The following is a 27,001-nucleotide window of genomic DNA, read 5'->3' as shown; positions in this document are numbered from 1 at the left end:
AACACATGCATATATAGAGCACTTTAAGCCTACAAAAGGAGTTTAAAATGCTTTATAGTTTGAAGTCAACCTCTGAGTTCTTGACCCTACATAGGAACATTTGAATAATGACTTCCTGCATTCTTAAAATTGTGAATGAAGGCAGTATTTGCTATTCTGAGAGTTGTACTATCAGGGTGAAAAAAAATCTCTGAACTTGGAGCCATTGGATGAAGTTGGGCAGATTTCTTCTGATTCTTAGCCACCAACACTGCCCCTTGTCTCACCTTTACTCATACTCCCCTGGTCTTGCCCTGCACTTATATAACATAGTTTATGGGCTCAGTTTCATGGTTTCAGTTCCATTGTGCCCAAGATGCTTGTAATTACAGCTTCTAGAGTTTTAGTTACTGTGTTCTATTATTTCTCCTTAATCCTTCTTCCTACCCTACTCTCCTCCCTTAAGGAGTTCAATCTATTCTCTTTGCACAGAAATTTAAGTATGGTTCTAATACATAAGAGCATATAAAAACGTTCAATTATGCTTACAAATTCTGACCAGTTTCCTAAAGAGTAAAACAATGAGGAGAGTGAAACACAAAGGTTAAAAAGTCCAAAGAAGAGGAATACACAGGGCAAAGCCATGACAGCCTGATCCAAAAACCTCCAGCCACTAAAACTCTCCAGGCCTCTATTTATCCTACGTCTTCATTGAGCCTGGTTATTTGGTGGGTGTTCAGCCAAGGTCCCAGTTCCTGAGCATATTGGATACTTGCCACTTAACTCAATCACACCACTAATGGGTATATTTCCTTTAGTCCAATTTCATTGCTCAGAATTAGAGATAGGATATTACAATTAGATCTTTGAAAGATAGGGGAATAGTCATGGATTTAGTCTAAAGGATCTAGGGAGAGGGGTCCCTTAATTTGGGAAGTATGTTGTTAAAAATGTTCAAAGAGATGTCTAAATCACATAAGATTGACAACTAATCTAAAATGTTAGAGTCATAGGGAATTCTGTGGCACAAGCTACTCTTCTGGTAATTGATCAACAACCAGAACAATGCTAGAATTTCATTGAGCTTTGCAAGACCTGAAATTACAACTATCAAAGTAGAATATGTCCCTTCATGATTTGCTATGTTGTGAATTAAGTCTACAGTATTGTTTCTCAAAACATTGAAAACTTCAAAAGGCTCACGTGTTACCTAAGGCTTGAGGTACAGGGGTTGATCTCATAACAATAATATTCATAATATAATAATCCCTATATTTATGATACTGTGATAAATAGTCATTTCTGTTGTATATTTATTTTTAAAGTCAATAGACTTTCAAATTATAATTGTTTTTTTCTGCAGTGGCAAGCAGAGCATAGAATTAGAAGGTTTATATTCTGCAAAGTAAATTTTAAAAAACCATTTTTCTGTTCTAGGTAATGCAATCATGATTCAGATGTGCATTCAAACACACAAAGAAAATGAGCTTCATTATGGCATATTTTTCAGAGATGATTAATTTTCCTCATGACCATCCTCCTCCAAGATAAGAAAAAACTAGGCTCAGTAGAATACAATAACCATAATCTTATGCAATAGTTTCAACTAATTTGAGGTAAAATGCTCTGGGGTAGGCAGAATAATGGTCCCCAAAGATGGCCATACCCTAATCCCTGAAACCTGTGAATATATTCTATTAAATGGTAAAAGGGTCTTTGCAAGTAGGGCTAAGGTTTCAGACCTTAAAATAGGGAGATTAAACTCTATTAACCAGTTGGGCCAAGGCTAATAATGTGGGCCCTTAAAATAGGCCTTTATAAATGGGTAAGAAGAGAAAGACAAAATTGGTTAGAGATATAGGATGGAAGAAAAGACAAAAAAGATTTAAACACGAGACAGACTCAACCCATGTTTGAAACTTTGACAGTGGAGGAAAAGAGCCACAGGCCAAAAAATGTGGGCAAGGAAACAGGGACCTCACTCCTGCAAACACAAGGAACTGAATTCTGCCTTCAACCTGAGTGAGCAAGAGAATGGATTTTTCTGAAAACATCGGAGAGGAACACTACCTTATTGACACTGATTTTAGCTGAGTGACAGCCATATTGGATTTCTGACCTCAGCGTTATGAGATAATACATTTATGTTTCTTTAAGTTTCTCAATTTATGGTATATGGAAACAATAATAAACTAACTCATACATTGCCATTTTTTTTTCCTTTTGCTCTCTCCAAAAGCCTCCAAAATGGTGCCTGGGTATATGGAGAGGGGTGTGGCTTTTTTTCATTCAAGATGGGGAGTAAGGGTCTAGGAGACTTCTTTCAGAGTGAAAGGTCAGACCTGGCATAACCTATGACCTCTCAGCCAAGTACCCCCATGCTTTCTGGCTTACTGAGCTTCAAGAGGCCCCAAAGTCCCTGTGAGCCTGAGCCTGTCCAGAAATCCCAAGATGAAGAATTTAAGAGCCTCGCTTATCTGTTTCTTAATGAAAGGTGTGAGAGTTTGCTGAGGGCGAGACACAGCACAGAGATGCCATACACAAATGAGTTATCTTAATAAATTATCTAGTTGCATAAGTTTTTGTACAAAACTAAGCTTGAAACATCTGAATGTAAGCAATAAGTTTAGGAAGTGAGGGAACTTTATAATGTAAGACAAAGGACATGGAGTTCAAATCTGATGTCAGTCATTTAGGAGGGATTGATATATGATTATTATCAAGTTATAAATTATCTCTGATTCTCAGTAGTTTCTCAATGGGTAAAATGTGAACTATAATATCTCCTACATCAGACTGTTGCAATGAGTAAATGAATAATGTAGTTTAAGTATCTAGCACCCATGTTTGTCTCCCTTCACAAAATCCTTTTAGGCCTAGTACTTCATATTTATACCTGCCTCATTGTCTTCAAACGTTGGGTAGAAAACACACTACTCTCAGCAGTTTTCAAATTTGATTTCAATTTATCACTAAAAGAATTTACTAATTCCCTACTCTACAGATAATATTTAATCTATTAGACTATTGATTTACTTACTTGCCTATATACCTCTTAGAATATTATTTATAAGAAAATATTTTAAATGTATTATTCTAACTTGACTAACTTTACTTCTACTTCTATTAAATGCAAGAAGGATGGATTTTGTGGTTATTTTTACTTGACTTTCAATTATTATTAGCCTTAAAAATCACTAAAAATATCTGATATTTTCTCTTATAAAAGAAAAATATGGACACAACCTCCTTGGATTTATGTTTTGAAAGCAAATTTAAAAATTACCATGCAATTAACAGGTACCTTCATAAGTCTTTTCATAACATATCTGCATGAGTAAACATCAGTGTTGTTTAGAAAAAAATTTTAATGATATTTTAATGGTATGTGAATGAAATTCCATAAGTGATAAGCAGGGAACCTAATTATTGCTCATCAATGGACTACTAAAATTAAGTAATCTAACAAAAATGGCCTACATTAAGCTATAGATAGAGATAGAGATACAGGTATATATGATAACAATTGGGTTCCTCTGTTAATGTAATGTTTTTATGAGTGTAAAATGCTTGAATGGCAAATAATTTTAATTTAATTAAAAAATAGTAAATCTTCTCAATTCACTGTCACCAATAAACATATTTTTTATAGTTCAAGGACACACACTGGTAGAAGCTTTGATGAAAATTGAAGCAAGGCCATCAGATCTTCTGATGAAACACTGTAGTTCTTTCTATTTTTTTTAAGATCACAAATATTTATTTATTTTAATAACAGGATACATAAAACTATCAGTAACTAATACCCTAATCTAGCCATGAAAATAAGACTTGACCAAATATGGTAATGTAAAAAATATACATCAGTATTGAATTTACTCACTTTTCTATTTTTTTTCTTGTTGAAATGTTTGTTGATGTGGAAATTTTATATGTGCTTACTGGAATCGGAGAGAGGTAAGTAGGCCACAGGAAGTAATGGCAACTATTAGTGTGAATGCCAACAATAAAAACTCATTAGGGTAGAGAGAAGTTTTGAGTATAATCACTTTTAAAATGTATTTCTATAGCTAGTCTGATGTAATCTCTAGCCTTGCAACAAAATGGCACAATCATCCCACACTAATATCTTTCACAATCTTAGGAAGAGATTCTATAGTATCCTTAAACAACTCATTCTAATCACTTAAGATGCTCTTTTTCTTTTTCTTTCTTTCTTTTCTTTTCTTTTTCTTTTTTATTTATTTATTCATTTATTTTTGGTGGATCATCAGCTGTAATTAATTTATTTTATTTTATTTTTATTGTTTTTCTATTACAGTTGTCCCACTCTTTCCACCATTGCTCTCTTCCCACCCAGCGTACCCCTTCTTCCACAGTCAATCCCCGCCACATTTTCCATGTCCATGGGTTATTTATACTACTTCTTTTACTAAATCTTTCGCCTACTTAGTCCCCTCCTCTTCCTCTCCCTCCTTCTCTCTGATAACTGTTACTCTGTTCCTTGTTCAATTTTGTTCATTTGTTTGTGTTGTTCATTAGTCTCCTGTATCAGATGATATCATACAGTATTTTTCTTCCATTGCCTGGCTTATTTCGCTAAGCATAATTCTCTCTAGTTCCATCCATGTTGTCGCAAATGGTAGGAGATCCTTCTTTCTTTCTGCTGCATAGTATTCCATTGTGTAAATGTACCATAGTTTTTTAATCCGCTCATCTACAGATGGGCACTTAGGCTGTTTCCAGCAGTTGGCTCTTGTAAACAACTCTGCTTTGAACATAAGGGTGCAGAGGTTCTTTTGAATTGGTGTTTCAGGATTCTTCGTGTATAATCCTAGCAGTGGAATCACTTGATTCAAAAGTTTCCTCTCCAATCTCTTCCTGATGTTATGGTATCTCTTTCCTGTTTTTCTGCCTGCCTCAGAAATGCAGAGTGGATGCAATTCTAAAATCATATTCCCCTCAAACTTTTGAGGGCAAAATTACAGCAAAATTTCTGGATGTTACATTGTTGCAGAGAGAACCTTCTACTGCTTTGTATCTATCTCTTATTGAGTATGTTATGAAAGATAATAAAAATGACCACATTATTAGTTTTTAAAAAAATAGTGATGTACATAATCCATGTTAGCATGAGTTACATATGTTTGGTTATTAGATGGGTTCCTGTATGAATAAGGCATATTTTGAACAAAAGTTGAATTAAAGATGTGTGGGCATCCATGTTCAGTTAGTCAGCAAAACAGCCAGTAACATGCTCATAGTTATTTTTTATGATCTATCAAATTGAATCACCAATTCATTAAATTTAAACTTCTAGCATATAGCAAATCTGTAATTAAACTAAACTAAATAACATTTTATCCTCATCTGAAGAATGCAATTACTCTGTTTATATGGGATTCTATTTATAAGATTTTCTGTAGGCCATCTGTGTGGTCTCTTCTAAAGCACCATCTATCTTATAGCGTGTTTCCTTAGCAGGAAAAAAAAAATCTGTTGTTGGTACATGAAATTTGTTCACCACTAAAAAAGCATTTTCCAATTTAGAAACAAAAACTAGGTACAGCGTATTGTCAACTAACTCTTACTGCCTAGAGAAAGATTGATTTTGTTTGCAAACCATATGTTTGATATCTAAATCATGTTCAAAGTCTTTCATTCATGATTGCAGATTGATACAGTCCTTGAAAATTGTATTTATCTTTCCCAGCACTCATCAAACACTAAATACCTAACTAGGTTGCAAGAAGAATCTTTAATTTCATCATTTTACTCTGGTAATTGCTTTTTCTTCCTTATGTTTGACCAGAATAAATGAACTATAATTTTAAATTTCTCTTGGCACTCATTATCAGATGCTGTATAAAACATGAACAAGGTGAGGAATGATGAAGACAATAGAAATAAAAGTCTTTTCTTCAATAAAAAAAAAAAAGGTGTTGCTTATGTGGGTCAAAATCATTACTCCAAAGACATATTCATCCCAAGCCAGGTTTCCAGACTCCTGAGGGCCAAGTATAAGTAGAAAGGCAGGCGCCCCATGGAAAGTGGGAGCCACCTCTTTGCTGCCAGAGAACCATTGCCTGGTGGGGGTCCCAGCCTTGTGTGTCTACTTCCTCATTTGTTCAAGAAAGGCCATAATTTAGCTAGCTTTTGTAAAATCTCCTTACTATAAATTGTTCGCCACCTTGTTGATTTGTTGTCATAACACTGTCCGGACTAAGCAATGTGTGCACCTGAAGGATTCAATCAGCCCTATATCTCTCAATTTACAACCTCATCCTCGAGTTTTGCTGCAAGGCAATATTCTCATCTGCAGAATAACCTTGTAAAATAAACTTTTTAACATTAAGGATGAGTTTCTTTTATTTATTTTAAATTACATTTATTGTGGTGACATTGATTAATACAATTGTATAGGTTTCAAGTGTACATTCGATGATACATGATCTGTGTGTTGGATTGTGTGCCCACCACCCAAAATCAAATCATCTTCCATCACCATATATTTGGCCCCCTTTACCCTTTACCATCCTCCCACCCTACTTCTCTTTGGTGACCATCATTCTGTCACCTTTGTCTATGATTTTCAGTTTCATAACCCACATCTCGCGCATTTCTCATAGCAATATCTTTTCTGATTTATCTCCTTAGGCAAGGAAAACAAAAGAAAAAATAAACAAATGAAACCACATCAAACTGGAAAGCTATTGCACAGCAAAAATAAACATCAACAAAATGAAAAGACAACCCACAGAATTCGAGAATATATTTGCAAATGATATATCTGATAAAGGGTTAATATCCAAGATTCATAAAAAACTTATAGAACTCAACACCAAAAAAAATCCAATTAAAAAATGGGCAAAGGACCTAAATAGACACTTCCCAAAAGAGAACACACAGATGGCCAATAGACATATGAAAATGTGTTCAACATCACTAATCATCAGAGAAATGCAAATTAAAACCACAATGAGATATCACCTCACATCTGTCAGAATGGATCATCAATAAATTAACAAACAACAAGTGTTGGCAAGGATATGGAGCAAAGGGAACTATAGTGCACTGTTGGTGGGAATGTAGACTGGTGCAGCCACTGTGGAAAGCAGTATGAAGTTACCTCAAAAAATTAGAAATGGATCTGCCTATGACTCAGAGATTCCACTTCTGGGATTTTATCTGAAGAAACCAAAAACACTAATATGAAAGTATATATGTACCCCTGTGTTCATTGCAGCATTAATTACAATGCCAAGATTTGGAAAGAGCCCAAGTGCCCACCAGTAGATGAGTGGATAAAATGACAATGGTACATTTACACAATGGAATACCACCCAGCTGAAAAAAAGAAGGAAATCTACCTCTTTGGGAAAACACGGATAGACCTGTAGAGTATTATGCTAAGTGAAATAAGCCAGTCAGAGAAAGACAAATACTATATGATTTCACTTATTTGAGGACTCTAATGAACAAAACAAACAAACAAACTAGATACAGACTGATAGATACAGAGAACCAACTGACAATGCCAGAGGGAAGGGGATTAGGAGCAGGTAGAAGAGGGTCATCGTCGGCAGCCGTCTGTCTCGAGAGACGATGGTGTAGCTTCTTAAGAGTTTATCTGCACCGCCGAGAATGGTTGTGCAGTCCGACTCGGGAGTGACACGGTATCTGTCTCCTCCCGTGTTGAATCGACATCTTACGATGACGCTGGAGTGTCTTCTCCAGTGAAGCTGAAGCTACAGAGCCTGGGCAGGGTGATATGGAGGGTCTGCTGTTGCCCATGCAGCAGACCCCCCTCTCTTCGAAGCTGAAGGGTACAAGGGAAAGACGGAGTCAATACAGCTTGGCTTCAGGTGCGCCGCAGGAGTTGCCGGTGTTGACTACAACGTCAAACCGCCTTAGGGACTCCGGCTCCGGATTTTCTGTCGGGGTTTACTCCCTTAGCCTTTCCCCTGAAGAGGTATGCCGCAAGGCAGCGGAGGTTTTTTGGAGTCAGAGTTTTCCTTCTCTGATGTGCCCTGACTGGAAGATCGAACCAGCGACACTTAGCTCGCAGGCCGACGCTCAATCCACTGAGCCAAACCAGCCAGGGTGGTAGAAGAGGGTAAAGGAGAGATAAATGGTGATGGAAAGAGACTGGATTTTGGGTGGTGAACACACAATACAGTATACAGGTAATGTGTTATAGGATTGTACACCTGAAACCTATATAATAATTTTATTAACCAATGTCACCCCAATAAATTCCATTTAAAATTTTTAAAAGGAGTTTTGTTTAATTGATATCATGAAAAAAGTATACAATGGGGAACTGGGAAACCTTAGTTGCAGCTGCGTTTCTACCACTGTCTACTTTTTGGCTTATGGTGATAACCACAATAACAAGCATATACATTTATTTAGTACCTGCTATTTTGAGTTCACAACATAGTATTAAGTGCTTTACTTGTTTTCTCTCAACTAACCCTCTAAACAACCATATCAGGGGTTGGGATTATGTTAATTCCCACACTTAGCTTAAAACAAAAAGCATTCTTGAGTACTTAATATATGTATGCCAGATAACACACAATACATTGATTATTATTAATTAATGCATTAATTATTTAATATTTATTAATGATTAAAACATATCTAATCCATGTAATGCTGGATCTTCATATCTAGTGGGGAAGATAGACAATAAGCTATAAAAATTAGGCAATACAAATTCTAAGTGTCACGAAATGCTTATAGTAAATTGCCTAAGGTCGTGCAAATAATTCATTGCAGAGCTAGAATTTAGAATAACTAATATTTATTGAGAACTTACTATATTCTAGGCACTGTGCTAAACACATTACAAAGATTAGCTAACTTAAACCTCAAAACAATTCTTCAAGTTAGGTGCTACTGTTATTTCCATTTTTCAGATGAATTACCTGAGGCACAAAAAAGGTTAAATAATTTGCTCCAGTTGCACAGCTAGTAAGTGATGAAGCTGGGATTTGAATCCAGTCGCCCATGTTCTTTGCCACAAACCATCCTTTGTGAAACAAGTCACTTAATCTCTCTGCAGGCTCAACTGTAAATTCCTCATCTGGTTTACTAAAGTGTAAATTATATATGGATATATGGTTGGGGATGCCCAACAGGAGAAAGGGAAGATTGGACTCAATTATGTATAAGTTGCCTCTACAATTTAAAATGTGAACATTTGGTAAAATATATGGATCAAAATGTGTCTCTTCTGCGTTAAATAATATTCTTGTTAATACTGGTGTTCAAAACATTCTGGGAATAAATTTACTACGTAGGATTTTGTTGTAAAACTAGTCTATGGCCAGATATGCCTCACATTAAATCTTAATAAAGTTTAGTCTTGTATACTTTCAATGTCAAATCCAACTCACTGCTCTTTCAGATTACTAGTCAGGAGCTCTCCTTATCAACAACTGTTGGTTATTCTCTATGGTTTGGATGCCTAGGTAACCCTTGCTTTTCATTTCTCTCAGTCTTTTGAAATACAAACTTGTTATATCATTGAGTTCAAGTTCCCCACCTCTTTAAAAAGTAGTTGTTTATATTTGGATTAAAGTTATCACAAGATTACTTGTTATTAATTGCAAAGAATGGTCATTCACCTATGCCCCACTATTCTGATTGTTTTGTAATAAAAATAGCCAGAAGAGTGTGTTTATGACATTATTGTGAGAATTTAGATACTGGGTGAGAAAGAATATTTATAAATGTTTATTGCTTATGAATAGTCTAAAATATAGTTTTGACATGAAATGATCAAGTCTTATGGAATATCAATTATATAAAATGGGCATATGTGATTATTTCACTTGACTACTAGGATGTTACTATAAACTATAGTCAATACATCAATGTATTCCAAAATGCATTTTCTTTGACATTGCAGAATAGAATATCAAATATAGTATTCATCGCATAACCATATATTTTCTAGTAGAAAAAATTGAGAATAAGAGTATATACAGTATATGCTTAGAATAAATTTTCATGTAAAGAATAGCTATTCTTTACATAGAATTCCTAGGGGAATCCACTGTGATCTAATTTTATAATGGAAAAAGGGTATTTTTTTAACACAACATCTAACTTGCTCCTGAAATGTGACGTTGTAGCAATATTCCCAAGTGGCTTAATTTGTCATAAACTAGTGAGAAAATCCAACATTTTGTGTTGATGGCTCTATATTCATCCCAGAGAATTTACACATAAGAAAACAGTCGTATAGGATTCAATTGCAAGAGCACAGGTGAAAAAGAAAAACATCTGGTCTTTCCAAGGTCTCAGAGGAAGTGACCTGATATGATGGAAGTCATTATAATCACAAGATCCTAATGCACTTCAGAAATAAATGACATACTAACCTATGAACTACTATAGCTAATTAAAGTAGTCTCCAGGGAAAACCATTAAACTTAAGGTAGATAAACATCCATTTATTAACATTTGATGTTCTGTATCTTCTCAGGATACTCTGGTAAAATCTCTTATCCTTTAATCAAATTTCTCCTTATGAAAATATGAATGTTTTAAAATGTTGCAAATACTTGTCTCTGGACATCATAATTAAATCTTGGCATAATAAAATTATTCACCTGTTAGCTATCTGCAGATTTTAAATACCATCATTCATATTACAGTTCAACATGTTACAACTAGTAAATACCTAAGAATTCATTTAGCATATCTTGAAGAAAGTGTAGCCCAAAGACCTACTAATTCACTTCATAGCACTCTTCATATTATTGTGGTTATGACCAGGAAGAACCTGTTTAATTCCAAATTCATTGTTATAAACCCTTCAATTCTTCCCTGGGCTTGGGTCAGTCTCTATATTTCCTCCACAAAGGGAATGTGGAATATTTAGAAGCTGAGAGGATAGTGGCAATCATAATTCACATTGAGGATAACAAATAAAATATTAAAGGTTTGTAAAGACTTCAGCAGAAAAACTAAGGTGAACATTGACTTTTTTCTATGTAATAATTTATAAGCTCTATTTTGGTATTGTGGAAGTTCATTCACTTGCTTTTTGATTGTGCTAAATGAAGGCCAAGGACCAGTTACCCACTAAAGATAGAACAACAAATGTTAAACTTAGAACAGCTTTAGATAATTCTCATGTTGCAACTAAGAAGCAATTTTCTGAGTCATTAAAATTGAAATAAATCTGAAATCCTTATTCAGAGGATTTTATAAAACAAGATTGCTCCTTTTTTCAATGTCAGAAATCACATGGGCCCTTCACAGTGTGGGCAACTAAAGTCATTTTCTTGGATCCTCATTCCCTGCCACTTTCTAGCGTGTACTCTAGAATGTAGCTGTGATGGTTATTTTTATGTAACAACTTGGCTGGGCTAAGGAATGTCCAGATAGCTGGAAAATTTTAGTTCTGTTCATGTCTGTGAAGATGTTTCTGAAAAGAGATTAGTATTTGAATAAGTAGAATGAGGATCACCCCCAATATGGATTGGCATCATCCAATCCACTGGGGGTTTGAATAGAATGAACAGGTAGAGAAAGGGCAAATTTGCTCTCTCTGCTACAAGCTGGGACATCTGTCTTCTCTTGCCTTCAGAAATCTGAAGTCCTGGTTCTTGGGCCCCTGGACTCAGATCTATGCCATTGGCCCTTCTGGTTCCCAGACCTTCAAGTTTGGACTAGAACCAGCTTTCCTGGCCCTCCAGCTTGCAGATGGCAGATTGTGGGACGTTTCGGCTTCCATAATAGTATACAAGTAAGCTGATCCTTTCTAATGAATCTCTTTATCTGTTCCTATATCTATATGTTCCATTAATTCTGCTTCTCTGGAGAACTCTGAATAATATAGAGCTATGTAAATTTTAAAGCTATGAAAAATTTGTTATCCCTCTGAGTGTTTGCACAAACTTGCTTAGTTGCTCACATTTCCTATGAACACTTCTGCTAATCTTTCAAGACATAGGTCGAATATGACCAGCCTTCTGAGATGCTCTCTAACCTCAGACACTTTCTTTTCCTTTTGTGCATATTGTCCTTACCTAAATTACAACTCTATTAGAATTGTAACATATATCATGACACTATAGTTACATACTATATTATAAACTATTAAAAATTATAATAAGTATTGTAATAAATGTAAAGCATGTCTTTGTCTATCATGTGTCTGACAGACAGCTTATTAGATGCACCTTTAATTCAGACAAGAAGCCACTCAAGACAATCATGAGATTCTAATACTTAGAACTCTATTTGCAAGCAACAACTTGGTAAACTAATTAAATCAATTGATACTGGTAACTTAAGCAAACAGGAAGATTTAATATAAGGACATATAAAATAGCTTACAGGTTCACAAGAAAAACTGAAGATATTTTCTTCTAAAAGAATAGAAACCTAAATGGATCCAGAATTCTAACTAGCTGAAACTCTCCAGGCTTTACTGAAGACCATTATAGATGGAATTTAGCCCCAATTTTTATTCTTCCTCAAAACTCAAAATTTCTAGGGAAAAAAAAAGGATCAAATTAGCTTAGTTTCAGTTGTGTGCCTCTTGGCTAGTAGAGGGCAGGGGGCCTTGACTGACATTAAGAATGTATGCAATGTGAAAGAAGTGGTTGCCCAAAGCAAATGAGGCTGCAGTTTCCAGGAGAGGGAATCAATGCTGGGCAGAGTAACAGATGTCCACTACAGATGCCTGTTGGTGGAGAATATAAATTTTCTTCTAACTTTATGTAATAAATACTTATTTCTGTAAAATGTTGCCATATAATGATAAATAAACACCTTAACTTTCTCTTATTCTTTCATTTCAGTTAATGAAAAACACCTTAAACCTAAAATTATAATTCGACATTCTGAAAATCCAAGCCTCAGCCTAGAAAATAAACTTTCCAGAAAATGAAAAAAAATAAGAAAGCAATTTTATGAAATTAGTAGATAAGAAAGAAGTTTTAAAAATATCTTAAAACACCATTTCTGATGCTCCACTTTATTTGTACTACATAAGGAAAAGAGATCTATATTTACCAAAAAGTTAATAGTAAGAAAACCTCAATAGCAGAACAGGTTTTAGAGTCCATATTTCTTCATGAGCTCTCAATTTATACACATTTTATGCTGTCAAAAACAATACAGTCAGCTATGCTTAAGTTTATGGCTCTAGGGAAGCCTGATAAGACTGAACATTTAACAAAACTTGTGACAGAATCAGGATGAAGCCCACCCATTTGTCTTACTGGCCCACAGTGAGTAATTTAAATGTTTGTTCATATAAACTAAACTGGTAGCAAGAACGAATCATTTTGATTGGTTTATTTGCCTACACACAAAAAAACTAAACCACCAGGAGGATGACAACTAAAAGTGAACAGATCAAAATGTCAATAATCTCTCTTCCGTTTTTAAAAAAATTTGATTCAAGACTAAAGGTAATTCCTCTAATAGTTCTGTGGTTCCCTACTTTCCTACCTGTCACCCAATATTTATTGAATAAATGTCATTGACGCAGTATGGTATCCTAGATGCTAGGTTAATAAGTAGTTAGATAATAAGGAAAGAAACTCAATAATGAAAATTTCAAACATGGCTCTGGTAACCTAGAAATCCAGCTTTTAGGACCAGTCTACTCTCCTTAAGCTAATTTAATTATTTATTCAAGCCTGAGTGGGTCTCTGGAATAAGTCCATATATTGACCTATTCTTTTGTCTTTTTTTTTCTTTCTTACTATTTCTGTGACCATATCAAGGTATAATTTATATGCAATAAAAATATCAATAGTAATTGATCAGTTTTAATTGAATAAGTTTTGACAAATGTATATATTTATATGACTACTACCACTGTCAGGATCTGGAACATTACCATCACTCCAAAAAGCTTCCCAGGGCCCCTTAGCAATCCCTGGCAAACATTGAACTGCTTTCTTTGGAATGTGTGTTTTTTAAATTTAACATAAGACTTTTGAGAGTCATCCATATTATCAGAACTATCAGTACTTATTCCTTTTTATGGTAGGTGGTATTCATATTATAAATACACCACAAATTGTGCGTGTACCACTTGAATGGACATTTGGGTTGTTTCCAGTTTAGGGCTATTATAAATAAAGTTGCTATTAACATTCAAGCCCAAGCATTTATGTACAACCAACTGTCATTTCTTTTGGGTTAACACCTAAAAGTGGGATTGCTAGGTCATATGGTAAGAATATGTTTAACTTGATGAGAAACTGCCAACTGTTTTCCAAAGTGGCTGTGCTGTTTTGTATTCCCACAAGCACTCTATGTGAATTCCTGTTGTTTCCTGTTCCTCCCCTTATAGATTTAGTTCTATGTTCTACTTCAGGTTAAATCATGAATATGGTTTGAGGTAATGATTGAGATTCTCTCAGTCTTGCTCTTTCTCTGGTACATGGGTATCCAGTAGTTCTGACATCATTTTTTCATAGATCATTATTTCCCCATTAAATTTTCTTGGCACCCACCTTGAAAAATCAGTTTATGGACTTCTGTTCCACTGACCTGTATCACTATCTTTATTTATATCAATTCACCTGTCTGGAATGCTCTGGCTTGATATTAGATCTTGAAATCAGGCAGTGTAATCTTGCACTTTGTTCTACTTTCTCAAAGTCGTTTTTGCCAATCTAGGTCCTTTCCATGTATATAAAAAATTTAGTATCAGCTTTCAACATCTACAAAAACTCTGCTGGGATTTGACTGCAATCAAGCTAAATTTGTTGATGAAGTTGAGGAAAACTGATACCTTAATAATATTGCATCTTCATCTATTTGGTTCTTCTTTCATTTCTTTTAGAAATATTTTATAGTTTTTAATGTACATGCCTTATGTAGATTTTATTAAATTTACCCCCAAGTATTTTATATTTTGAATAATATTGTTCATTTAATTTTTATTTTTAATTTTTTGTTGCTAATATATAGACATAAAGTTATTTTTTGTGCATTAATCTTATTTCATGACACCTTGTTAAATTCAGACTTTTGGAGATTATTTGGAAATTCTATATATATGATCACACTGTCTACAATTAAAGACCATTTTATTTTCTCTTTCCAACCTATAAGCATTTTATTTCTTTTCATTTTCTTATAACACTGGCTAGGAATTCTAGTAAATTGAATAAAAGTGCTAAGAGCTTTGTTCCCTATTTTAGGGGAAAAGAATTCAGTATTTTGCCATTAACAATAAAGATAGTTATAGATATTTTTCATAGGTGCTTTTCAGAAAATTGGGGTGTTCCTTCCTCTTCTTAATAGACTTGAAAGTCTTTATCATTGATACATTTTGAACCTTACTGTATGGTTTTCCTACATCTATGGAGATAACCATATGGGTTTATTTTTTCATCTGTTAATATAGTGAGTTACATTGACTCATTTTTTAAAGTATATTTTATTGATTATGTTTTTACTGTAGTCCCAATTTTTCCCTTTTGCTCCCCTCTGCCCAGTACCTGCCTTCCCCCAGCAATCCCACCTCCCTTAGTTCATGTCCATGGGTTGTGCATATAACTTCTTTGGCATATAAGTCCTATATTATTCTTAACTTCCCCCTGTCTATTTTGTAGCAACCAATTATGCTTCTTAATCCCTGCACCATTTCCCTATTTCTCCCCATTGCCCTCCCAGCTGATAACCCTCCAAATGATCCCTATACCTATGATTCCATTCTTATTCTGGTTTGCTTAGTTGGATTTTGTTTTTATTTTTTAGATTCAGTTGTTGATAGTTGTAACTTTGTTGTCATTTTATTGTTCATAGTTTTGAAATTCTTTTTCTTAATTAAGTCCCCTTAACACTTCATATAATAATGGTTTGGTGATGATGAACTCTTTTAGATTTACCTTGTCTGGGAAGCACTTCATCTGCCCTTCCATTCTAAACAATAGCTTTGCTGGATAGAGTAATCTTGGTTGTAGGTCCTTGCTTTTCATCACACTGAATACTTCTTGCCAGTCCCTTCTTACCTGCAAAGCTTCTTTTGAGAAACCAGCTGATAGTCTTATAGGCACCCCTTTATTGGTAACTCTCTGCTTTTCTCTTGCTGCTTTTAAGATTCTCTCTATAGCTTTCACTTTTAGCATTTTAATTATGATGTGTCTTGGTGTGGTCCTCCTTGGGTCTAGCTTGTTTGGAACTCTCTGTGCTTCCTGGACTTGTATGTCTATTTCCTTCACCGAACTAGGGAAGTTTTCCTTCATTATTTTTTCACATAAGCTTTTAATTTCTTGCTCTTCCTCTTCCCTTTCTGGCACCCCTATGATTCAGACATTGGCACTTTTAAAGTTGTCCCAGAGGTCCCTAAGTCTCTCCTCATTTTTTTCAATTCTTGTTTCCTCATTCTGTACTGGTTGACTGTTTTTATCTTCGTTATGTTCCAAATCATTGATTTGAACCCCAGTTTCCTTCCCTTCATCATTGGTTTTGTGTGGGTTTTCCTTTGTTTTTTTTAGCATAGTCTTCACTTCTTCCCTTATGCATTTGCCATACTCAAGCATATCTGTCAAGTCTGTGAGCATCTTTATCACCAGTGGTTTGAATTCTGCATCTGTTAGGTTGGCTATCTCCTCATTGCTTAGTTCTCCCATTGAAACCTTGATCCGTTCCACCTTTTGGGCCATACTTCACTATCTTCTCATCTTGACAGGCTCCTGTGTTTGTTTGCCTCTGTGTCTTAGGTAGAGCTGTCACACTTGTTATGTTGTAAGGGGTGGAGCCTTAGGGATTTGTTGGTACAGGGTGACCTGTTTCACCACGTTGTGGTGCTGTATGTGGAGGACAGGTCAAAGAGGGAACAATGCCGCTTGCTCAGCACTCACCATATATCCAGGCACTTCTCCCACTTTCATATGGGACTGGCGCCTCTTTACCTGTTGCCCTGGCTATCATCCCAGAGTGGGTGTGTCTGAGAATGTTCTAGGACCATGGGGACCCTTTAAGCAAGTGGATTCTGCTAAGAGACCAGTAGTTTCTTCCTCTGTCCCATCCCCCACTGGTTTGCACAGTCAGAAGCAATGAGGCTCTATTTCCCCCAGCACTGGGACCGTGAGCTGCACGGTCTGGTGAGGAGCTGAGAATGCGCCTCAGGTGTCCCTCCTGACTTTTTAAAACGTGTGACTACACTTTCTGCTGGCCTGCTGCTGCTGCCACTGCTGCCACGACCACACCGTATCCTCTCTGCCCCTGCTCCGCTCCTCCTACTTGTCTGGATGAGTATTTCTTCTTTATATCTTTGTTTTTGGACTTCCATGCAGCTTGATTTTCTGGAACTTCTGGTTGTCTCTAGTTTTGAGGTAGTTGTATTCCTTCTTAGTTGTAGAGGGATACCCAACCTGTCTGTCTAGGCCTCCATCTTGGCTGGAAGTCACATTGACTCATTTTTTAACTTCAAGCCAACTTTACACTTTTAGGATAAACACCACTTGGTCATTATTCATCTTTTTGATATATTTCTGGATTTTGTTTGCTAATATTTTATTAAAGCTTTTAAATCTATGTTTATACAAAATTCTGATCTCTGGTTTTCTTTTCATGCAATGTTTTTGGTTTGCTGTAAGAGTACTGCTAGCCACATAAATTAGTTGAGTAGTGTTTTACTTTTTATATTTTTTGGAAAAGTTTTTGCACAATTTCTTCTTTAAATGTTAGAGACTGCCAATGAAGCCACTTGGGCTTGTTCAGGTAATTAACTTCTTCAGTGAGTTTTGGTGGTTTGTATCTTTCAAATATTTGCTCATTTAACGTAAGTTGTGCAATATATTCACATAAAGTCGTTCATGATATATTCTTATTATGCTTATGCCTGAAGAATTAATAATGAACCATTTTCTCATGCCTGATATTGACCAGTTTTATCTTTTCTTCTTTCCCAGTCAGTCCACTAAAGGTTCATCTAATATCTTTATCTTTTAAAAGACACAGGTTTTGTTTTCATTGTTATTCTCTGTTTGTTTTTTCTGTTTTCTATTTCATTGATCTTATCTCCTACATTTATTCTTTCTTTCTACTTTAACATACTTCTGCTTAGAATTTTCTTAAAGTGAATGTTTAAGTCATTGATTTAAGACCTTTCTTCTGATCCTTGGTTGGTGTGGCTCAGTGGATTGAGCACCAGCCTGCAAACCAAAGGGTCACGGGTTTGATTCCCAGTCCGGGCACATGCCTGGGTTGTAGTCAAGGTCCCTGACTGTGGTGCATGAAAGGCAACAGCACATTGATGTTTCTCTTCTTCACTCTCCCTTCCTTGCTCTCTCTCTAAAAATAAATAAAATCTTTAAAAAAAAAGACTTTTCTTCTTTCTTAATATGAGCATTTAATGCTTTAAGTTGTCAATAAACACTGATTTAACTACCTCCCATAAACTTTGATATACTGTGATTTATTGACATTAAGTTAAAGTATATATTCTAATTTTCTTAGTGATTTTGACTGGAGTGATAACTATGGAAATGGTAATAAGTGATGAGATTTAACATATATTATATTTTAAAGATTAGATAGACAGATGATAGAGAGATGGATAGATAGATATGAGCTGATAAGGAAGGAGAACATGAGAGACAAGCTTGACCTTCACAATTTTGTTAGGGCTGGCAAGATGAGATAGAGTTTCATGTGGTTTTGGCAGCACATATTGAGATTACTTTCAGTTCGAAGGTTGCTTATTTGGAGAATATGCATGGTCTAAGACCCACAGAAAACATGTAAAAATTGCACGTTGGTACACTGAATAATGTATGTAAACTACCATAGCTAGGAATGAAAATATTTTGATAGCTTGATGGCTCTGACAAATGGTAATATATAGACTTGACCCCCCCCCCCCACGATATATGCTCACTGAACTGCTTGAGCTAGCTCAAATCCCTCCTCAGCAATATTTCATCTGGTTGGATTTGAGTGCTGAACTAGGATTTTACTGAATATATAACTTGTCCCCAACTTAGCTTTGCAACATATTCCCCATTATGTCCTCAATGCAAAAAAGTCCCACTGTGTTCTTTACCATTCCCTGGTAACCCATGTGCTTTCCACATTTTCTTGATACTTCCCCTGTCTCCAAAGCTCTTCCTCTTCTACTCCACAGGCAATATGCTCTTCATTCTTCAAGAATTTGCTCCAAAGCCACTTGATTTGAGAAATATTTCTAAATCTATCTCCTTCTGCCCACCTTCTAACCCCAGGTAGATTTTGTCCACCCCACCCTGCACTTCTCTATACAGGGAGTGACATTTGCTTGGTACTATGTGCCACTGCTCCAACACCCCCATCTCCCTAATTGTGAGGTCTGACATTGTCAATGCTATTTACCATATGTTATAAAATTCAGTGCTACTAATAATAGTCAGCACTGAGTCTTCTGCCATGTACCAGACACTATGGGACGTTTTTTACTAATTAATTTTCACAGCAAGCCCACAGGTAGGTCATAGTTTTCCTCACGTGAGAAAACAGGAAGAGACTGAGCAATTTCATGAAAGTACAGCTGGCTTATATAGGTAAGGCTGAGATCCAGATTCAGGCTATCTGACTTTCTATCAGGGCTTTGAAGGAGTAAACAGAGTGCCTCTCCATAAGATTGCTTAATTGAACTAGGTAGTGCTCTAGAGTGTGCCAAGGCACTAGCAGCATCTCCTGATGTTGAGAAGAATGCCCTTTTTCAACAAAGGAAGACGTTTTCTATTCATGGCCTCATAAATATATCCATTTAAAACAAAAATAGCTTTTTTCTGAAGATTCTTATAAAACATATCGAAACCGACTATGGGTTTGTCCACTTAAATTTTTATGCAATGACAGCAGCATCTATTGCAGATCTTTCTACAGAAATGCTCATCAATTTAGATTATGAGAGATGCCTAAAACTACTTGAAATAAGTCTTGAGAAATTTATATGTAACACTGTAAGGTTAAGTAAATTGATAAGTTGTTCTGAGATAATCTCAGCAAAGGAAGTACAGTAGTCCCTCTCTATATCACAGTTCACTTATCATGGCCTCACTGTATCACAGGATTTCTAAAAATATTATATTTAATTATTTAGTGTAGTTTTTTGCTATATTGCAGGATTTTGCGGTACTGTATACTTATGTTGTTAAAGTTACATAGATTTAAGAGTGTAGAATATGTTTAAGAACATAAGTAGTGTCTATAAAAGTGTGGAAAAGGTTAATAAGGGACTGGGAATGGTTTATAAGTGTGTGAGAAAGGTTTATAAATATATGTAAATACTAAAATAAATGTAAGGTTCCTCTTCATAGATTTTCACCCGTCGTGGGGGGATGGGTGGGTCTACTATGTAATACCTGTGATAAGTGAGTGAATACTGTAAAGGCACATTTAAGCATGAAAATATTGGGTTTGTCCTCCTCCCTGCTTGCTGGAAATGGGTCAGCCAATTGAGAGAGAGCACAGGTAGCTCCCATGGCAGAAGGCACTGCACAGAATATGCTATTTGGCTAAAGAGAGAGCTACGGTCATACCTCACCTGAAAATCAAGCAGCCTAAGCTGAGCCTGAATTATTCAAAGAAAAATAAATTCAGTAGATAAGGATGTTCTACAAAAATCAGCTCAAGCTTTAACTTTATTTCCAAGGCCAAGGTGAACAGCAACCCTAGAGGAGCAATGAACACTACAGAAATTCCTTGAAGTCAGTGCTGGCAGCAGATCTTTGTTTCATGGACAAAAAAAGTAAACTGGAAGAAAGGTCCAAGCCAAAAGTTTAGTCTATAGTATAAAAGCATAGAGCTGTAGTAGAAGGAAAAATGACTAGTTGAGGAAAATATTCACAAATAGAATTTGTCCCACTTCAACCTAAAGCTACTTCCTTAAGGCAGTCTTTTCTCATCCCAGGACCAGGTTGAATGTTCTATCTGTACTTTGGCAGCATTTATCACAATTGTACATATATTGATGTGTTATTTGTATGATTGTTAATGACTGCCCCCTGCCCCTGCTAGACATAGGTTTTTCAAGAGCAGACATCATGCCTTTCTTACATTGTATCTCCATTTTTCACATATGCATACGGTGCTTAAAAATTATTTGATTATAAATAAATGACTATTTCCATGCAAACTCTAAATGATACAGGAGAAGGATAGATTAACTTTTAACACTAATATAGAAACAGGTACTAAAATTAAGAGAGAAAATAAAATTTCTAAATCTAGTGACTGGGTTCATTTAGACCAATCAACAAGAGTCTACTTCCAGTCTCTAATAACACCTTTTACTTGGATCTGTGACAAAGGTAAAAAAAATTTTCTAGTAAGAGATTTCCAAACTTGCTCAAAAATGTTATTATGTTGAAGCCCTAAAAACATAATTTGTAGTATTTAGATATAGAGTTCTCTTAATCATTTTTTTTAAATTCTGAATCCACAATTGTATCTTTATTAAAAAATAAACAAGAAAATTCAAGATATACCTAGATAAGTCTGCAAATGAGTTACATTGTATAGGTTGTTTGATAGGTTCAACATGCTAAACATGAATACTGCAGCTGATAACACTCTGGGCGTGCTATGAATTTATGATGTCATATTCATTGTAATTATCGATTTACATAACTATTGCAACTTCCCTGTCAGTATAACAGGTTTTGGCTGAAAGGATTGTAAACTGAAAGGCTCACTACAATCTAAAGTTGGCAGCTGGTGAGGAGATGAATTCCAAGCCAGAAGAGAGAGTAGGCAAGAGACTCCTGCTGTTTCCCAAGGAGAGTGTCCTTGGGTAATACATCTGCTGTTAAAACAGCAAAACACATTTCATTGTGGAATCCTCCACACATTCATAATGCAGGCTTCTTTGATTTTAACTTTATTTGGAAAAATAAAAAGACATACAATAAACATTTTTTATTCTTAAGGAAGAATGCATGAACTCTTTTAATAAATGCTGACTTCTGTGGTAGGCAAAATAATGCCCCTCCTCCCAAAGATGTCTACATTCTAATCTCTCAACTATGTGATTGTGTTACTTTACATGGCAAAAGGAACTCTTCCTATGTGATTAAGTTGAGGGTCTTGAAATGGGAAGATTATCCTGAGTTATTGGGGGTGAATTCAGTTTAATAAAACAGGCCTTAGAAGAGAGTGGCAGGAGGGTCAGAGTCAGAGAAGCAGAAGTGGCAATAGAAGCAGAGGGTGGAGAACACTCTTGCTGGAAAGGAGCCACCAGCCAAGGAATGCAGGCAACATTTGGAAGCTGGAAAAGCAAAGAAAGGATTTTCCCCTAGAAAATCTAAATGGAACGCAGACCTGCCAACACCTTCATTTTAGACTTGTAAGACCTATTTTCAGACTCTGATCTACAGAATAGTAACATAATTTGTGCTGTTTTAAACCACTGAGTATGTGGTAATTTGTTACAGCAAATATAGAAACCTAATACAATTTATATTTATGTTATTGAGCTCTATTATCTCTCTCAATAATTCCTTTCTGTAGGCTCATTTTCTTTACTGTGAGTTTTATTCTTAACCTTACTTTAGGTGATTCAGTTTCCTGAATGATCTGGAAAGGCAAGAGGCAGTGGCCAATAGTCAAACCACAAGTAGCATATTTATTGAGCATTTGCTGTATTTATGTATGACACTACATAGTTAATGCTCTGCTGTACTATATTTACTATATTATTCCTGATAGGCACATCAGGTCAGAAAAAAATACATCAAATTCTCTACTTCGCCAAAACTTACAATCTTTTGGGGAGAGCTACTAATCTCACACATGAAGCAATTTTGTTAAGGAATAACTCTAGGGCCTCATTCTCTTGTGAAATATGACTAATGCAGTACTAAATAAAAGGGGCTGTAGAATATTCACACTAACAAGGTGACTCTCCTGGTTGATAAAACCATTTCTATCTCATAAGTTTCCTGAATAGGGTTACATTCATGTTTACATATTTTCTTTCAACATAATAAAAAATAATTTCTAACAAAAATTCTTTATCCTAGGGATTATGTAAACATCTTTATTTGGTTAATCACAAGGTGAAATAATTTCTGAAAGGTAATACTTTAATTTTACAGGGATTCTTTAAGCATTTTCATCTCATTTTTTTATAACAAGCACAAAATGAAGCAATTATGTCAGCAGATAATTATTTTGGCTATAAATACCTAAACCAGAAATGAAGTAAAATATTTGGAGTACATATCAGTATATATCAGTCAGGTTTCTTCAGAGAAAACCAGTAGGATGTGCATATAGATAGAAAGAATTTTATTCTGAAGAATTGGTTTATGTACAGTAATTACAGAGGAAGGCAAGTACAAAATCTGCGGTGTGTCCTGGAAGGATGGAGACCCAGAAAAACTAATGGTGCACAACCACGCTGAAGTCCAGTAGGCTGGTGACTCTGACCTTCCTACCTTCTTTTAATGACCCTTTTCATTACATTAAATTCACCAGAGAATTCAGAATAATCTTCCTACTTTAAGTTTCTTAACTTAATCACATATGATATGTCTTTTGCCAAGTAAGGTCCATTCACCTCCCAGTGCTTCAGATCCCTCTTAAGGCAGTCTGCTGGAGAGTTCCCTCTTGTTCAGGGAGGTTGGTCCTTTTGTTCTACTTAGACCTTCACACTACAGAAGTCCATCTGCTTTACCTACAGTTCACCAATTTAAATGTTAACATGTAAACACCTTCCAAATTAACACATAAAATTAACCATCATAAAACCACCCTTTATTGACTTGGCACCCATACAGATCTCCTTAAATCATACTTAATCTCCTGATAAAGAGAATAGCAAGGTCATATTTCTGCCCAATATTATACAATTAGTCTGTGTACAACTGAAAACACCCTAACTTTGTCCCCAAAAGAAGATGCATTGTCTTTGATTGATGTTTACTGTTCTCCTTGATATCTTGTAACTTAAATACTATGACATAAAATAAACAATAAATACTATGATATAAATAAGTACATCTTATGTTGCATGATAAAGAGATAAAAGAGGGAAGAAAACAAAGATATTGTGCACACAAATATATACATATTCATAACAAAATAAAGAAGTACTTATGACAATTCAGTTCTCATTTCTGTCACTGTCATATGGTTGTAGTTGTATTCATAACTATCTTCTCCTACTATCCATTTTATATTACCTTTGACTTCAGCAAGAACCTCAACTAGTCATGGTTCTTTACCTGTAAGGATGAGCCAAATCTTTATTCCTAAAGGGTTTCACTAGCACTCCTGCCTGAACTGGGTTGTAGTTTTCCACTGATTTTATCACAGGGCATGGTAATACTTGACACCCTAAGAGATCTTCTATGTTCTAGACATATTCTCCTTCACCTCCATTGTGGAGTCTTAGTCCAATTTTCTGTTGGTTTTCAGGATCAATCCCTTCTTTGTTAATTCAGAGGCATGAGAAGTCCAGAATAGTCATATGGCAGCCTTAACTTCCAGTTCAATGGAATCAGTATTGTATCTTCTAGTGCAATCTTTCCTTTGGAACTAAAACCTCTAGACCAACAGAGTATAAGGCTACAGGCAAAGAAAATAGATCCTTCTAGTGGGTCACTAGGGATAACAGTAAACGATGCCACCTCATTCCCACTCCTTTGATTCCTGAACCCACAAATCCTGGCTATGAGAGAAATACAACTGTAGATTTGACACTAATTCAGAGCATATACAGCCTTGTGGAGTACCATGCCCCTGCCAAGCAAGGTATTGCCACCTAGCTGGCACTGTAACTAGATCTTCAACAGTCAATTTCACTATTTATTCTATCAAGCCAGCTGCTTCAAAATGGTAGAGGAACATGGTAAAAGCAGTGAATTTCATACGCATGAGCCCTCTGCCCCACTTCTTTTGCTGTGAAATGATTTTCTTAATTAGAAGCAATGCTGTGTTCAATAGCATGATGGTGGATAAGGCATTCTGTAAGTCACAGATGGTGGTTTTGGCAGAAGTATTGCATGCTGGGAAGATAAATCTGTATCCAGTGTAATCGTCTATTCCAGTCAGAACAAAATGCTGCCTCTTCCATGATGGAAGCAGTCCAATGTAATCAATCTGTTACCAGGTAACTGGCTGATAACCCTGGAGAATTGTTCTGTATCAGGGGCTCAGTGGCAGTCTCTGCTGCTGGCACACTGGGCAGCCAGCAGTGGTTGTAGACAGGTCGACCTTGCTGAGTGGAAGTCCATGTTGTTGAGTCCATGTATGACCTCTATTTGTGTCACCATGGCCAGTTTTTACATATGCCCACTGGATGATGATAAAGATGACTGGGGGTAAAGGTCATCTGTGGATAAATGGTATCCACAGAACAGGTTATCCTACCCACTTCATTATTCAAAGTCTCACCCTTTGGTGAGAATTCACATGGGACACAGACATCTTCAGGTTTTCACCCATTCAGAAAGACCTACCCATACACCTCTTCCTCAGGCTTTCTTGTGACCAATTTTCCAATCAGTTTCCTTCCAACTCTCAAACCATTGGCCAAAGCCCATGAAGTAGTATAAAATTGCACATCTGGCCATTTTTTCTTCTAAACACAGTGAACAATAATAGGAGTAATGCTTGGAGTTCGGTCCCCTCAGAGGATTTCCCTTCACCACTGTCCTTCAGGGGTGTCCCAGACAGTGGCTGATTGCTGAAGCTGTTCACTTTCAGGTGCTGCCCTCATACCACACAGAATCATCTATAAACTCCCCAAATGAGCTCTTCATCTATCAACTGACTGTAGGGAACCCCCCCATAATTCCATAAGCACAGACTGAGAGAAGGATGGTAGAATGCAGGAATGGGGACTACAGGCATTTGGGCCACATGTAATTTACTTGTACTTTCAGGACTTGCTCAGGCTTGGTGTTGTATCTATTATACCACTTCCATCTGATGGTGGAGTGCTGGTATGTATGCCCAGCCGTATGGCTTGGTGCATCAGATAACAACACCTCATTCTTGATGCGCAGCTCAAGTTGCATGGGAACTTAGTGACCCATGTAAGTGTTCTGTTTCTCAAAAGAAGAGTAGTTATCTACAGAGGATTGCAGGGCTTGCTTCGAAGTGTCTGCACTGTGATTCACCTATAAGAGCCTGTCAAAGCCTCCAAACAGTATCCCTATCTGCCACTGTCACCTCAAACAACATTGGATCTGCTGGATCATAGGCACAAACAACAGAGCAGCCAAGGCCTGTTGCAGAGCTTTCTCCTGCTCTGGGCTCCATTCAAAACTAGCAGCTTTTCATATTACTCAGTAACAAGCCAGTGAAACACACCCAAATGAAGAATATCCCACCTCTAAAATCCAAAAAGGCCCACTAGGCACCGTGCCTCTTCTTTGATTGTTAGACAGGCACAGGCAACATTTTTTTCTTCACTTCGGAAAGGATATTTCAACATATCCCACACCACTGGACCCCTAGAAATTTTACTCCAGAAATTTATGTAGAAGGCCCTTGAATTTTTTTTAGCTATATTGGATATAACTGACAAATAAAATAGTAAGACAGTTAAGAAGTACGTTATGGTAGTATCACTTATGTGTGGAATCTTCAAGGCTGCCAAATTCTTTTCATATTTTTCACCCTTTACCAATGACTTATCAATAAGTCTAGAATCGTGGCTATTTTTGGCTCACTATATCTCATTAGCATAATGACATCAATGTAACAGACCACTGTCATATCTTGGGGAAGGGAAGGGTGATCAAAATGCCTGTGGACTAAAGTATGACATGGGGCTGAAGTGTTTTATAGACTTGAGGTAGGACAGTGAAGGTGTATTGCTGGCTTTCCCAGCAAAAAGCAAACTGCTTCTGGTGATCCTCACTAACAGGTATTGAGGGGAAAAAAATTTGCCAAATCAACAGCTTCATACCAGGTGCCACGGACTATGTTCATTTTCTCAAGCCATGAAATCACATTTTGGACAACAATTGAACTACTCCTGCATTTAGGGCTTCCAGCTCCGTGGCCACAGTTCCCACTGTAAGATCTAGCC

The sequence above is a fragment of the Furipterus horrens genome, unplaced genomic scaffold (assembly GCF_987537825.1).
Source record: "Furipterus horrens unplaced genomic scaffold, mFurHor1.1.pri manual_scaffold_3, whole genome shotgun sequence".
Classification (NCBI taxonomy): Eukaryota; Metazoa; Chordata; class Mammalia; order Chiroptera; family Furipteridae; genus Furipterus; species Furipterus horrens.
This window is presented reverse-complemented; position numbering follows the sequence as displayed.